The following is a 16,142-nucleotide window of genomic DNA, read 5'->3' as shown; positions in this document are numbered from 1 at the left end:
CAAATCTGTAAAGCTAAAAAAAAAAAAAACAAAAAAACACACACTCTGCATATTACTATGTCTATGCAACACATGCATAAAGCTAATGATGCTTTCGGATACTTTTCTTTAAATAGTGCATGTGCACGAGTGCGTGCGCGCGCCTTTGTGTGTGGCTGCGTGTTTTGTTTAGATGCTTTTGATAGGGTGCGCTACAGCTTTTAACTATCCAGAAACCGAGCACATTCATCAGGCTCGCCCGCTTTAACCGTCCATCGCCTAAAATAGAATTTAAATTTATGCGAATAAACTGGCGCATTCGCGAATCATTTACGGTACACTCAATAGCGGAAAATAACTTTCAAGTTTTGAATTTTCAGAAGACTAGTGACTTTAAAAAGGAATCTAAAAGCGTAAGCACAAGCTCGGGGCTTTTCAATGAATAAGACTCTATGTAATGTCTCGTGGTGGCACTATATGAGCTGCCTTACCTACAGAAATGTTTTCATAAAAAAAAATACAATTTCTTTAGAGATATGGAGCAAATAAATAATCTCAGTATAAAGCCGAATCAAAAGGAGACACGCCGAGTTACGCTGAGTCGCCGCACATTGATGGAAGTATATTTCTAGACGATATCGTCAAGTACTAACGGTGCCTATTTATTTCATTCGCTCAGCTTGGTATCTTGCTAAAATAACCCGTGAATGTATAGCGTCGAAAATTTTCCTACAGACATCGGTTGAGCCTGAGGCGCTCTGAAGAGATATTTAAATTTGCGGCTTTTCACAGATACGCGCGTGCGATGAATGATGGCTTCTTTATACCTCTTCACGACTACATATTTTTTATTCGTTTGCACACCCAGAACCTTCGATGAAATATTAAAAAGAAATGCAGATGGAATATTAAAATATACAGTTTACCTGCTTGTGAAGCGGAAAGCTGATCCTCCGATAACTTTAAAAGGAAAAGCGAGGATGCGAGGGCGCCTTACGATGAAAAACGCGGTTCTTATAGCCCGAGGCGGTTGGCTTTGCCACACTCAAACCATATGCGCTGTGGAGTATCCTTCGCAGAATACGCATAGATTTGCGTTCGGTAACGTTTATTTAATTTATTTATTTTTGTTTTGCGTTTGTTTTTAAAGGCGCGTGGACATTTTAAGTAAAAAAAAAAAGCGAAGGGTACGCATAAGTTAACTTCAGCTTACAAAATTACAAGACAGTTTTTGATAAACCTTCCTTCTTAAAACACGGAATGTTTTATCAGCCGATTGTTAAAAAGTTATGTAACGTTCGGGTAGAACAGGCGACTGTAGCGGACGGCTGTAACAAAACAAACACCACCGAAAAACGTCACGCTTATAGGGAACCATATTGGAAGACTCGAGTCCCCCAGTAGGATTTGAATTCACCAACTTCATATTGCGAGCCAAGTGCTTTGCCGACTGAACAATCTAGGGCCGGTAGTCGCAGCATGCAAGAGCGAAATTGTTCGCGGGGCGCGTGAAGGCGCGGTCGCAAGGTTTCGCGGCGGCGCCATCTCACGGCGTGTGTCAGAAATGAGAGCGAATCTTTGGTAGGCGGCACCGTTCAGACGCCCTTCTCTTCTAAGGCCTGTCACGCATTCTGTGCTCGTCAGTCTCTGTCAGCGTGATCAAGGTCGTATAATTTTTATGTCTTGTATTAAGGGGGGTCATGCCACTACAAGCACCCAAGTTGGATTATTCTTTATATTACATTTTCATAAACTACAATAATATATACACAGAAAGTTTCACTATCTTTAGGGCTTTAACATTTGTAAACGTAGTTTCGTCTGGGGTTCATTACTTGCATATTGTGACCGGACAGCTCTGACAGACCTTTGACGTCACAAGACCACGGTGACCCACCCTTTCGTCACTTCGTTGGAAAAGGGATACCTTTATAACGCACGAAACGTTAGGAGCTCGAGAGAAGAGATGCTCATGTACATGCTCCGAAAGAAACGAAGAGACACGAGGGCTGCTATATTCTGCGTCTCATTAGAGAATTTTAGGGAACTGTGTTTGCACATCCGATATGGTACGATGGGCCCTCCGGTACGGACTACGCATATCCGAGTCTTCTGCGATAGCGCATGCGCAGTTCGAACCGGAGGGCCCATCGTACCGTATCGAGTGTGCAAACACGGTTCCCTAAAACTCTCTATTAAGTCGGACCACAGCCAGCGCTACGATTCTGCGAAGCCAATCAAACAGCGCTAAAAGTGCACCGTCATGGAGCTAGTCGCTTTTGTGTAATTTCTATCACCGTCTCTAAACTAATCGCGCACAAAAACAAACGCAGGATCAAGCCGCATGCACTGTGCGTAAATTGTTTAACCATCGGTTGAGGGTGGGCTAACGACGTCACATATTTTTTGAAAAAAATTGTGCCATTTTGAATGGTCCGATCGGTGGGCCCTGCAATCGAATCAAATGTACTCGTAAAACTAACGCAGTGATTACAAAACAAATTTAGTAAATGTTATAAAAAACAAAAACAACATCATGTAATGGGTTCTGTGGTCCAGTTACATGCAATTTGTTTCGTGTGTGACACAATCTCTTTACGTCGCGCGAATTCAGAACGCAACTTAACCGTGTTAGACGAATCATGTTCAAAACAAGTGGTACCTGTAAAACATGCGTATGTTTATACAGCCTAGAGTTTAGTCTGCCTCAACGGGCGACCTGTCTCCCAGCTATAGATGAGAAATTTAGCCAGTGCGGTACAACCGCTAGCCTGGGGTCCTTAACCTGCATCACTCTGTATGTACGACTGGAATTCATTATTAGTACATGACCATGTTACCGCTTACGACTTACTCGTTGATAAATTTAAAGAGATGAATAAAATATATGTCAAAAATGTAAAATTGAAGCAAAGAAAACACGAAAATGTCTGGATTTAGGAAGAGATTTTAGAACTATCCCATTTGAAAGACAGGTTATGGCATAGATGTAAACAAAATCCGGGTAATACCACTTCAAAAACCGAATATCGTGTGCTAAGAAATAAGTTAACTGCTAAAATTAGATTGGCCAAAAGAAATCATTATACTAGCAAATTTAGTTCTGCAAAAAACCCAAGGAAAACATGGGACCTCGTGAATGAGTTGATGGGCAGGAAAAGGAAAACTAACACTGACGATCCTATTAGAAAGAATTTTCCAGCATTGGATAACTACACGGAATTAGCCGGATCTTTCAACAGTTTCATTAGTACAGTACAAGCCCTAAGGCAAAAGATAGCGGTGCATGTAAATGATGAACCGGCTGACCAAACTGACTGCGTAAATTCAGCACATCTACCAGAAATAAATGAGTACGATATCATGAACATTATTAATTCAATGTCAATAGCGAAAGTGCCTGGAATAGACCAAATTCGCATTAGGGATTTGCGCTACAATTTTTCAAGTCTAAAGCTGGTCCTCCTCGCTATAACTAACGGATGCCTGACAACAGGAAAAATACCGGAAGGACTAAAATTGTCAATATTGAGACTGCTATACAAAAAGGGTAGTAAGAAAGAATTAGAAAACTATAGACCGATATCAATATTACCAACAATAGCTCACATTCTCGAAAAATGAGTACAAATATGTATGAATGGCTCCTGTGAGAGATTTTTGTTATTGAACGACGGGCAATACGGTTTCAGGCAACAAAGGAACACTATTTCGTTATGTGAAGTTTTCTCGCACTGTGTTAATGAAACGCTTGAAAATAATAAAGTAGCCCTTGCCTTGTTTTTGGACTTGTCCAAGGTATTTGATACAATTGATCACGCACTCCTCCTATCAAAACTCAATAAGCATGGTTTCAGGGGCCCGTTTCAGAAATTCTTCACTGACTACTTTACAAACAGGTTTCAGAAGGTTAAAATTGGAAGCAGCACTAGTACAAAACTCAGAGTCAATTGCGGCGTGCCACAGGAGAGCACACTAGGTCCCTTATTGTTTAATATATATGTGAATGATCTAGGGTTATTACAGCTACGATCTAGAATGTTTCAGTACGCGGATGATACTGTTCTGTTACTACAGCATGACAACTATAACCAGGCGGTTCCGCTGCTTCAAAGCGATATAGATGTATTAGTTAACTGGTTCTCAAGTAAACGCATTTCTGTGAACGTCAATAAAACTAAATTAGTCTGTTTTCGTGATCCTAATGAACAAATTACTCTAGTACCAAACATATATCTTCACCTTCATGATCATGCTCAACACATTTGCACGTGTAGACCATTACCTTATGACTCCTCGGTTAAATATTTGGGGTTAATATTTGAACAACATCTCCTTTGGAACCAACAAATTGAATATATTATTATGAGAATGCGGGTGGTATGGCGTATCTTTACAAGCTAAAAGGTGCATGTTCTGTAAACTTGAGGATAATTATTTTCAGATCTCTAGGAGAATCAGTTATACGGTATGGAATTACGATATATGGGAATTGTTCCGAGTAGAAAAAACAGGGAATTGATAGAATCATAAAATATAGTGTAAACAATATTTCTTACGGGTCAGTGTTCGATAAACTAGACATTGAAGAAAAAACGCGCGCGTTAGAAGTATTGTCATTTAATCAGTTTCATAAATATGTGATAAAAACAAGTAATTATTATAGTAGAACTTTTAAACTAGAGGTAAAAAAAAAGAAACTTGTGGCGTACAGATAGGTTCAAGCAGAGCCGTTTATACTGAGAGAGTTTGGCCGATGGGCGGAGCTTGTTGGCCGCTAGAACCAGCGGATTTCGCGATAACACAATATGGCGTTACTTATTTGTCTTGTTCATTCCTGTGAAATCGCGTAGAGTTCCTATGAGTCAGATCCACAATATGGCGGACGGAAGTAGTCATCCCCCGGTTGTCAGACTACGCTGCTGTGGTTGTCAGACTGCCAAAATCTCCTTAAGAAGGCCAAACTCTCTCAGTATAAACGGCTCTGGGTTCAAGGTCCCTAAGATAGAAACAAATTATGGAAAAAAGTTAAAACGACACTATGTCCCTTCGATGTTCAACAGTTTGCCAGAGTCTTTGCTTAACTTATCATCATTTCGTGCGGTAGAACGGAATGTAAAAGAATGGTGCCTCACGCTCGCGCAATGATAATTATATAATTACTTTGTGCGTATTCATTTCCCAAATTTCTACATTATTGTTGTTTGTTTGTTTTGTTTCTCATGTGTTCAATGTGTTACGGTATTTTGTTGGCTGTCCGGGCCCACATACGTGGGCCAGCATGCTTACTATTTTTTCAAAGATAATAAAGATATTATTATATTATTATTATTATTACTGCATCACGCAGTAGTGATGCGCGACCGCACGCCGGTGCGATGCTCATTCAGATTGAAACGGGCAGGGGTGGGGATTAAATCTAGGATCCCTGGGTTCTGCAGCGCGAGCTTTCGCTCCACGTGCTCCGAGCTGGTGTGCGCTAGCCGGATCGTACCCGTAGAACGCATTAACAATGTGTGCACGGCAAGATATTCGGCAAGCTGCGCTTGTCCCTCTTAACAATGGAATCGTGTTCGCTAAATGAACGTGCTATTTGTTTAGCGAACAAACCTACGGGATTCTCCTGTGTCCCCGCACACAGTAGGAGTGGGACCCCGAAGTCTAAAGACTGTTATAAACAAAATGAGTAAGGCAACTAACTCTGCCCATAGGTACCCGGTTTCTTGACAAAAAAGTTACCGGGCTTTTTAAATGCAACAATGGGACTTAACATCATCGCATGGTTGCTTTCCCTCTAATGTAGGATGCCCAGTAATGACTGTATGGCTTACAATTTGGTACGGGCTTACACTTTGTTTTATTCTAAACAAATCATTTTATGCGACGCTACGTTTGGTGCACGCATACTGCAAAAGTGAGATATCTGGGAGAGCAGCGGGAGTTAGGCGAACTTTCTTTGTCTTAAATGTCATTTGGTGCGAATGGCATTCCCACCTAGGTGAGGCGTGGCTGTATCGCATTTAACGCCAATTTGATGGATTTTGAAGGCTCTGGAAATGTCGATTTGGCAGAGCTGTAATTATAAAAATAGAAGCGAACTATGGGGAAACTACGTGGTCGTTACGTAAAAGGTTGGTGGCATCCTCGTGGGTATCATGCCAGAGTGAACCCGCGGCGGTTCGGGAATTGGAAACGAGCCGTGCGTTAGCGTTGGGCTCGAGCTCCGATACAATCCGTGACTCGAACCACATTCAGGGTTGGCGCTCGTGTTGAATCGCTCCGGGTAATAAAGACTGCCGAGTCCTAACAACGTCCGGTGCACAACAAACGCATCTTTGTGTGGCAACTCCGAAGCGCTTGGCTGAAGGACGTTGGCACGCCATAGATTCGGCATCATACCACGTGGATGCTTGTCCTGTTTACGAGTCCAGGGACGAAGAGTGCTCGCATTTCTAAAGTACAAGCTGTAAGTATACCCAAAATGTGTCTCTTGTACAGAAGTACCTGAAAACGAGGTCTAGCGTAAATTGCAACTAGACAAAAGTGTGCTTGCGGCGCCATCCTGCACATTTTTTTTGTGCGCGATTGGATTAGTCGATGATCGAAAACACATCAATACCGGGTGTGTTAAATAGCGTCTAGGCTCTTTAAATCGACCGCAAGACTCGGCCTCTTAATATATCGCGCTACGATTTTGTGCAGCGTGGTGGTGCATTTTTACTATAAAATTTGCAAAGAGCGAACTTACATAAGGAAAAAAAAAAGAGGCTTAACTCCTATGGGAACGCAGCGAAGCCACCGGTCTTCAAATAATAGGGCGCCCTACTCTTTGAAGACCGGTTACTTTGCTGCGTTTCCATAAGAGTTAAGCCTTTTTTTTTTCCCTTACTTTTTCCTCAGGGAAGTTTGCTCTTTGCAAATGTTATAGAAAAAGTGCACAACATGTGGGCAACGCTGCACAAAATCGTAAAACGATAGTTTAAGAAACCGATTTTTGCGGTGCCTCGGATGTGCACTCGGACTTAGTGTGAAACGGAATATAGTTCCGAAAATCGCCTCGCAATTTACACCAAATCGTTTACGCCGGAGGTTTTTCGGTGTTTTTTTTTTTTCACGTTTCTAAGAGAGTATTTTTCCGTAAAGCCTTACTTTAGATAACGAGGAACGGGTTCTACATAAAGGAGTCATTTTCCGACCACAACGAAGTGGCAACCAGTGCCTTATTTGCATTTCTGTTAGCGATAAATAAAACCAAGAGCGCTCGCGTTTTCACACACTACTAAACACATGCGCGCGCAGCAACCCCCCCCCCCCCCCCCCCTTTTTCCTTCCAACGAAAAAAAAAAAAAAAAACTGGAGCGCAAATACGACGGGATGTGCGTGAGAAAAGGTCCCTGTGACTATAAACCCTCGACGCGAACGGAGGGCGGGCCGGGGCCTTATTTTGCGAGCCCGGCAGCGCGGAACGGAGCCATGCATAGTTAACGAAGGGCTCGGAATGACCGCGTCGCACACCAGCGTCCGTCGCTTCCTCGCCGCCGCGGGGCAGCCGCGCTCTCTGGTAGGCGTTGCCCTGGCCGAGGTTCGGACTCTTCGAGCACGAAACGAGGTTTAATGTTTCTCCTTCGATATAGTACACGCCGCACGGAATCCCCGGAACCTAGGCCCCCCCCAAAATATAGCCTTCTTTTCGCGGATATATTGTGTAGAACGTACGAGTGAGGTCGAAATATTGATGCGCAGTACAACGGAAACTTTGCCCTGCTGCTTCGCTACGGCCCGCCGCTTAAATAAAAAAAAAAATGGCGTGTGTATTTTTATACAGCCGGAAGTTAGTCTGCCTTAGTGGGCGTCTGGTGTCTTAGCCATAGATGAGCAATTTAGCTGGTGCGGTACAACCGCTAGCCTGGGGTGTTTAAAGCGCGTCACGCAGTATAATGGCACACGACCGCACGCTGGTACAATGCTCATCCAGATCGAAACGGGAAGGGGTGGGGATTGAACCCAGGATCCCTGGGTTCTGCAGCGCGAGCTTTCGTTTAACGTGCTTCGAGCTGGTGTGCGTTAGCCCAAAAGAATTGGGCTGTGTGTATGTTTATACAGCCTAGAATTTGGTCTGCCTCAACGGGCGACGACACGCCGGCTGTTTTTTCGTTAGACTATGAGCAGCCTGCTTGTTATAATATTATACGCTAACACTTCACATACACCATTTCTGGAGACATCTTTCGATGAAGTCCCACTGCCCCTTGTCCATTGATGGCGCGGAATGCACGTTGTTAAAGAAATGTGGAAGCTCGCGGTCAGCACGCGCTCAGCAGTCGTTCCCATAGCGCCGGCTTTTCTGCATGGTCCTGGATTTTTTTGCTCGTCACGTGACCGAATTCGACGAACAGCGGCGCCTCGCGCGCAGCCGCGCATGGGGGAAAGGAGAGGAGGAGAAGGAGGCAAAAGCAGGTGAGCATACGCCGGGGTACGTGCAACCTCGACGAAATGACCGCATCGATGGCTTTCCTGCACGGCGCTGGTTTTTTGGCTCCTCACGTGATCGATCTCGGCGAATAGCGGCGCGGCGGCACGCTGAAGACAGACGCGCAACTCGGGCTCCCGTAGAAAGCCTATACGCCTCGCAAGTGGGTTCATTTTCGTCTTCTGCGCATGAGAAAGGAAGTACCGGTGACGTCAGAACGCCGAGCCCTGATTGGCTGATCGCGACCCCCCATCTCAGCGTCGTCTGCTCCTTTGCAACGTCGTCTGCTCGCAACATCGCCTGCGTCTTTACGAGCGAGCTCGACTTCGCCTTTCAGAGAGGGCAGCCGAAATAACTCGAGCGGTACGTTGTTTTTCTCTAACAACTAGCAGATGCACATCAAGGAGGGAAGTCAATGGACTCACAGGCGAGGTGTCCCGAGGTTTGTTTGCTAACAACCGAGAGTGAGCGTGTCAGTGTCCGCAAGTTCCCTCCCAAATACTTTTTCCCTCCCGTTCGTGTGCGGCGAGACCCCTCATTCTTTAACGGCTTCGGCGGGTTGGCGCAGTTAACGTCGTCTGCTTTACGTCTGCTAGTCAAAGCGATGGCTGCTTTACCTTTCCTGCGTCTGTCGGAGATTCACCGCTTTTTCACCGGCGAGAGTCACCGTTGCCTCGGGAAACAAGGAGATAACAAGAGGAAGAAATTGACCTCTTAATCTAAAACTGAGGTCAGCGATCAAGGTATAATACGGGAAGGGTTCACAAGGGTCGCGCGGGCATATTCCATTCAGCACACCAGCCGGTCGTGGGCAGACGGTCGCCGAGTCGCGGAGTGCCTGCTAGGCCTAACTGCCGTGCTCGCTTGGTCGCGTTCGGTGGAATCGTGGCCGCAGGTGCTTTTCCCGGGTGTCTGTGGATCCAGCGTTCTTGTTCGTCGTGGTCTGTTTCAAGTACTTTTTACTTTTTTCTTGCTGCTTGAAGTCGGGACGCGCGAGAAGCGCACGTAGAAAAATAAACGTCCGTGGGTCGTCGCGACCGCGGCGCTGTCGGCCATGCTGATTTGATCGTAAGAAGTGCGTAAGACAGCTTCGGAGCTGTCGTAGGATTTCGTAGTAACCTGCGCAAAACTTACAAAAATTTCGTTTCGTGAATACGTATTTGTTCTTAAGTTATGTCTTACGCACATTTTTGGCGTAAGATCGTCGCCTGCACTTCCGAAAGTCGCAGGAAAGGTAAGACAGACGCAGACAACGTTGCGAGCAGACGACATTGCAAAGGAGCAGACGACGCTCAGATAGGGGGTCGCGATCAGCCAATCAGAGCTCGGCGTTCTGGCGTCACCGCTACCCCCTGCGCAAGAAGCAGACGAACTTGCCCTCCGCATAGAGGAACTCTGCCATAACTAGAGTTCCTGTATAGGCTTCCTACGGGAGCCAGAATTGCGCGTCTGTTTTCCGCGTGCCGCCGTGCCGCTATTCGCCGAGATCCTATCACGTGAGGAGTAGGATTTAATGCCGTGCAGGAAAGTAGACCTTACAAGCGCCCCGGCATATCTGCCCCTGTTTTTAAACGCGCCGCGCGCCTCGAACGCGAGGAGCCGCTATTCGCCGAATTCAGTCACGTGAGGAGCAGGATCAACATGTTACCGGGCAGGAAACGGTGCTATGGGGATGAACGCGGAACTCTGGCTCCTGTAGTGCAGAGCCGTATATGTAGAGAGTTTGGCCATTCGTTGGGAAGTATAGGAGACAAATGAGGTGGCGCCATTGGCCGAAAGCGGGCTGGGCGTGTTCCAGGGCGTCTTCAGAAATTTGAATGTGACCAACCAGAAGCCGGAAATAATACCCTGGCGGTGGTCGCAAGAAACAAACCTGATAACTGCATTGGAGTAACTCTCGATGGCTGAAAATATGGTACACGTGATGTTTCAATCACACTTATCTGAAATGATGGAGGAAGAGTGCGACTAGCAGAAAGATCGACATAATCCTTACGCCAAACGCCGAGCGCCGGGAATCTGCCGTCAGAGCGGTCACACTCTGTCCGCGCAAAACAGAGTTGAGAGGCGCATTCGTTTCTTACATCTTTCTGCATGATCATGATGAAACAACACGTGCACCCTATTTTCAACCACAAAGAGTTACTACAATTCACTCTTACGTACTTACTAAAACCATATACGAACATAGACCTTCGATGATCGATCGGCTCAGAATTGTTTCTCGCTACCACTGCTAGGGGATTCTTTTCGGCTTCTGGTTGGTCAAGAGAGCATGCCAAGCCCTCTTTCCGAGTCTGTCGCACGCCCTGGCTCTGCCCGCGCCTCCCATTGACCAAACTTTCTACATATACGGCTCTGCTGTAGGGAGCCTATACAGGAACTCTAGCCATAACTAGGGTGCCTAGATGTCTGTCTGTCTCAGGGTGAAGACATCCACTGTTGCCCTGAATGTGCCAGCGCGTGACGCTCTCGCGCACTCGGTGCGTGACTTGGGCGGTAAGATGGCGTCTATGCATCAGCCAAAGCTACGCGCTCGAGCTGAGTGACACCGGATTGCGCGCACTTCAAAATGCATAAACAAACGATTGGGCGGAAAAATGGCTGAGATGTCACCACTCAAGCAAAAGCGCGCGTGTGTATGAAGGCACTCTAGCCATAACTAGAGTTCCTGTATAGGCTCCCTACGGGAGCCAGAGTTGCGCGTTTGATTCCACGTGCCGCGTGCCGCCCTCGCCGCTATTCGCCGAGATCCGATCAGGTGAGGAGCCGTATCAAGTGTCGTGCAGCAAAGTAGACGTTGCAAGCGCCCCGGCGTACGTTTCCCGGGTTTTGAGCGCGCCGCGCGCCTCGAACGCGCGGCGCTGCTATTCGCCGAATTCAGTCACGTGAGGAGCTGTATCCACATGCCATGCATGAACGCGCAACTCTGGCTCCCGTAGGGAGCCTATACAGGAACCCTAGTTTGACATAGAGTTCCTGTACATAGAGTTTCTGTATTCTCAAAGTACCGCTAAAGCAACTCCTTTTGGAGTGTGACGTCATATCCAGTTTTCGAAGTCTCCGCTCTCGCGCATCTTCAGCGCGTGCCAAAGCTATCACCCTTTCTATTTAAAAAAAAAATGAAAGCCGTTTACAACTCCCTGTAATGCCGAATTAGAGCGCAGCTCTTGAGGAGGAGGAGGGAAGGGTATTGAGGGTCACGTGTTCTGGGGGTGGGGGAAGGAGTCACGTGACCTCGGGTGGGGGGGGGGAGGTCATGTGACCTCGGGGGGGGGGTCACGTGACCCCCCTCCCTGAGGTCACCGAAGGTACCCGAGGTCCTCCCGAAGGAACCCGAGGTTCCCCCGAAGTCCTACCGAAGGAACCCGAGGTACTTCGGGAGGACCTCGGGTTCCTTCGGGAAAATTTACCCATAATGCATCGCGCGGTTACGCCGACGGCGACGGCGACGCCAACATCGCTTAAGCCCGAAACGGGCGCCTAAGAGCTGTGCTCTAAAAGAACAAAACCGTCACGATTGGCGTTAGTGCGGGGGAATATAGGAAATATTCTTTGGCGGCCATAGCTGTGTGGGCGACTGGTGAGCGCGTAGTGATGGCGAGCTTCCACAGTTCTTTTGCAACGTGCATTCCACACCATCAAGATTGTCGGTCTTAGCAGCCTATTAATGTGAGCTCGTTCTGAGCATGCGTTCTAAACAGTACCCACAAATATGCCGTCCAGCGAGCGGCGAGATGTTTTGGTGGCGCCCTCCTATGGTTCCCTCTCGTGACGTCATTACCTTGCGGACAGCAAATTCGACGGTGTTTGCAATGAGCATGGTGGAAGCTTGAAATCATTGCGCTCTCAAAGCAACACTGCCAGCACCGTCATAATTGAAGTTCTTACATTTCTCTTTTTTTTTTGTCGATGAGAAAACCTTTGCTGACGTCATAGTCAGCACTCGGCCAATCCTGCAAGGCCGACCACAGCGACGCTTTCGATCGCCCACGTTGCCAATAGACGTTTTCTGTTTCCTGTTGTTCTCAGTCACATAGGTTCCGTATCTGGCAGGCAGGACGAAAAAATAATAAAACCTTTCAACCCGGAATATGGCAGAAATTATAGGTGAGGCAAAACAAAACTGTGGTACAATCAGGCATTTATCGTAAACATTTTCTAGCGGCGTGAAGAGGTCAAAACGATGTTTTGCCGCATACCAGAAGTGACGACATTTAAGATGGCTGGGCCCTTGCGGAAAAGGTGTATACCTGGCAAGCTTACAATTGCACGCACTGCCCACACGAGTGGCACGCGCTTGGCGGCAGAAAGACATGGGTATGACGTAACGACTGATCGGTGGTTTTTCGTGTTTTCTGGTGTTCCGCTATATCTTCGTGGAAAAGGAACGTACATTCACATTCACGGGATAAAAATACTTTATACTCCGCTCACCCTTAAGCGGAGACTGCAAGCGCGAGCTAGCCCGCGCTCCTTGCTTTGAGACACATGCATTTCTAGCGCGAGCGCTCGTTCTGCAGAAGAACGCTTCAAAGCAGCGACCTCGAGTTCTCGTGCTTGTGACAGCGGCTACAGTCTCAGCTTTAAGCCGGGGTCACACTGCTTATAGGAGGTATTCACTGGACGCCATATTTGAGGGCGATGTTAAGAGCGCATGCTCAGCCCGAGCTCACATTAATAGCATGCTCAGACCGGCTACCTTGATGGTGCTAAATGCACGCTCCAAAAGTACTGCGGAAGCTCGCCGTCAGCACACGCTCAGCAGCAGCGCACACGGATATGGCCGCCAGTGAATACTCCCTATACATCATACCATAGCCTCCTTTTTACTGACAAAGCCTGGCAGATCGCCACGAGAAGCGGCCGCCGACATTGAAAAGGTAGAGCGGCAGACAACGAATGAGAGGAGAGCCACGTGACGAGCGCCCCGCTGCGGCAAGACGCCGAAACACACTTCTCCCGAGCCAATGGAATGTCCGCTCGTGCACCTCGCGTTCTTCGCGCTACCGCTTCTTTTCTTGTCGGGTTTGAAAACCACGTTTCGGGTTCTCGCCACAGCAAAAGTTGTGCGCTGACGTCCAGGTTCTCCGAGAAATGCTCCGTGCTACCAGATCCTCGCGCTCCCAATCTGCGAGCGGGCACTCTATGGCTCCGCCATTGAACTCCTAGGCTTTGTGAGTATAAAGGAGGCTATGATCATACAAAAAACAGTCTCCATACGGATTTGAACCCGAGTCACCCCGAGGTCCGTGCTTCGAACGCCGAATCGCTACGAGTTAAAGGAGAAAACTTGACACGCGGTATTGGAACCACGAATATTGCCGTGATTCGTGTTTGCAGACTGTCTTTTGGATTATGTATGAACAGTGTGACCCCGGCTCACTCCGTGCCCCGGCTTAAAGGTGAACAGAGTATAGAATTCCCCTCTAACTCGTCTTCTTCAAGAACGTTTTCTTCAGCTTCACTTTAAATAAATAACTAAACTGATGGCGGATTCCACTTTTTGCGTTCTGGAGCGCGCCGGGATCAGTTGACCAGATCCGGACTGGAGCACACGATCCGAACGGGGTCGCGCCACCTACAGATCCCCAGTAGAACATGACCACTGCTCCGGGATCGGCGGATGCCTTCCCGTCATTCAACTGCCGGGGAATCCCCTTTCCGCAGCCGCCGCGGTCGTTTCGAAGACGTTTTCGCAATCGCGGCACGAGCGGCAGGAATGGCTCAGGCGCTTCTAGGAAAGATTGCCGGAATGCCCGTAGCGCGGCAAATACCTTCTCTTCTCCTTCCTGGAAAACGAACCGGCTATCGAGCCAAGGGGTAAGCAAGCGGCCATTACGAATTCTGATGTCGAGATGATCTAGGAGCCCAGCCCGCGACCTGCTTCTTCTTCTTCTGAGGCGAGATGCCCCACGAGAAAGGAAGTCACGTGTGTGCGCCGAGGGCTGGCCCGGCTGGCTTCCGGTTGAATCCATAGAAATCGTGGGAGCGACTTTTCTCGGATCCAGATCGAGATCTGGAGCGGGAGCTAATCCAAAACGACCAGTGAAACATGTCGGTCTCGATCCCGATCGCCCAGTGAAATAGGCTCGCTCCAGAAAAGTCGATCCCGGCGCGTTCCAAAACGACCAGTTGAATTCGCTATGAAATTATCGAGAGCGTTTGTGATTTAATAGCAATAATCTCGTGCGCAGATTAATCCCCCGTGCGCATGAGAGCGTTGTCGCGTGGTGGAGAGGGTAGCAGGTGGAGAGGCCGACGAAATGCTTGAGACGTTCGTACATGATCGATACCTTCGCCTCTTCCTCGAAAATTGTTTTGCAAACGGGGCTCATAAACACGTGACTTCGATCGAGCAGTTGGACATACTCTCAAATCTAGGCACTCTAACGGACAACTCTGAGTCATACTTGGGTAGTAATTTAATTACAGTAATTAAATTACTGTAATTTAATTACTTTTCCTGGTAATTTGTAATTTTAATAATTACTTTTGGCTAAAAGGAATTGTAATTGTAATTTAATTACTTTCTAGCGTCAGTAATTGCTAAATTTCATGCACAATTATAATTACTTTTGCCAGATTTTGCGGCGGCGGCGCTTTTCCTCCCTGGCCACGGAGACGACAGTACAGCCAAAGCGACAGAGGAGAGAGTGTATCCCAACCTGCTCAAAAGGAGGGAAAGGGAAAGAGAGGCTGGGATAGAACGAAATGAAGGATTTTGCAGACTGTAAAACGATTTAATGAAGAATTTGAGAAATAATTTGATAAATGAGGGCTACATTCGAGTCCGTTTTCCTTCCTGTCGTAGTTGAATCTGACTCTTCGTCTCGTTCGCTTCCTGTTGCTCCTGTTTCTAGGGCTCTTTCTTATTTCTCATTCCCACACGGGGGCATCGGGGGTCGAAGTCGAGCTGGTTGGCTCCGATCACATCATCCGGTCGAGGCGGGAAGGTTCGAGGTTCTCCTTACGCGTCTTCGCCGCTAGCATATTCGCTTAAATACTTCAGTCAAGTTTGGGGACCTTTTTGTTCATGAATTATGAATTTTTCACGTCCTTCTCCTCTATCTCGTATGTTGGTACCACTAACAGTAAGTCGTGCTACTCTAACATCGAGGCGAAGAACCAAAGAAGCAGCAGGTCTCATTAACACGACTCACCCTGCTTTACTTCCAACTGTTGTTGCTACACTGCTCTTCCTTCTCCCAATCCTCGTCTACCGTTTTGTATAAATCTTCATTATTTAGTATTCGCTCTACCTAACCCTTTCAGCCGTTTGTCAGCCTGATTGGACGAAATTCCAGAACTTACAAATCGCGGCTTTAGACTGTAGGGAGCTTGTTTTTACATTTGTTGTTCGTTAAAGGCTTGTTTTTATATAGAGGGCTTGGCTTGCACTTTGTTTTTACACCTCTATCGTGACCCTCCACGGGTTATCCTCTTGTCCTGGCCTGTGGAACCGTCCAGAGGCGCGCGGTGCTACTTTGCATTGAGAACCAGCAATTCTTATCTACAATGGAAAAGGAAAGGCTGCCAGGGCCTTGTTACGAAAAATTCTTTCAACAGATTAGCAGCAATGTAAAAAATATAATCGTGAGGTGCAAACTCTCCGCACCGTCTCTGTAAATAAAATTCAACAAACCGAAAGGCGAGCTCCAATTTCCGGAAACATTTGCAGGTAGGCAACTTT

General features: G+C 47.2%; 1 protein-coding gene across 1 annotated transcript in view; it reads right to left on the bottom strand.

Annotated features, from left to right (window-relative positions):
* Positions 1-16,142, bottom strand: part of LOC115325013 (SKI family transcriptional corepressor 1 homolog-B) — a gene marked incomplete at its 5' end in the record, with an annotated part of 53,758 nt that overhangs the window by 14,644 nt on the left and 22,972 nt on the right. The gene's annotated exons all lie outside the window — the stretch shown is intronic.

Source organism: Ixodes scapularis, unplaced genomic scaffold (genome assembly GCF_016920785.2).
Source record: "Ixodes scapularis isolate PalLabHiFi unplaced genomic scaffold, ASM1692078v2 PGA_scaffold1__304_contigs__length_218370807, whole genome shotgun sequence".
NCBI classification, from domain to species: Eukaryota; Metazoa; Arthropoda; class Arachnida; order Ixodida; family Ixodidae; genus Ixodes; species Ixodes scapularis.
The sequence above is the reverse complement of the archived record's forward strand: the minus strand, read 5'-3'. Positions and strand labels throughout refer to the sequence as shown.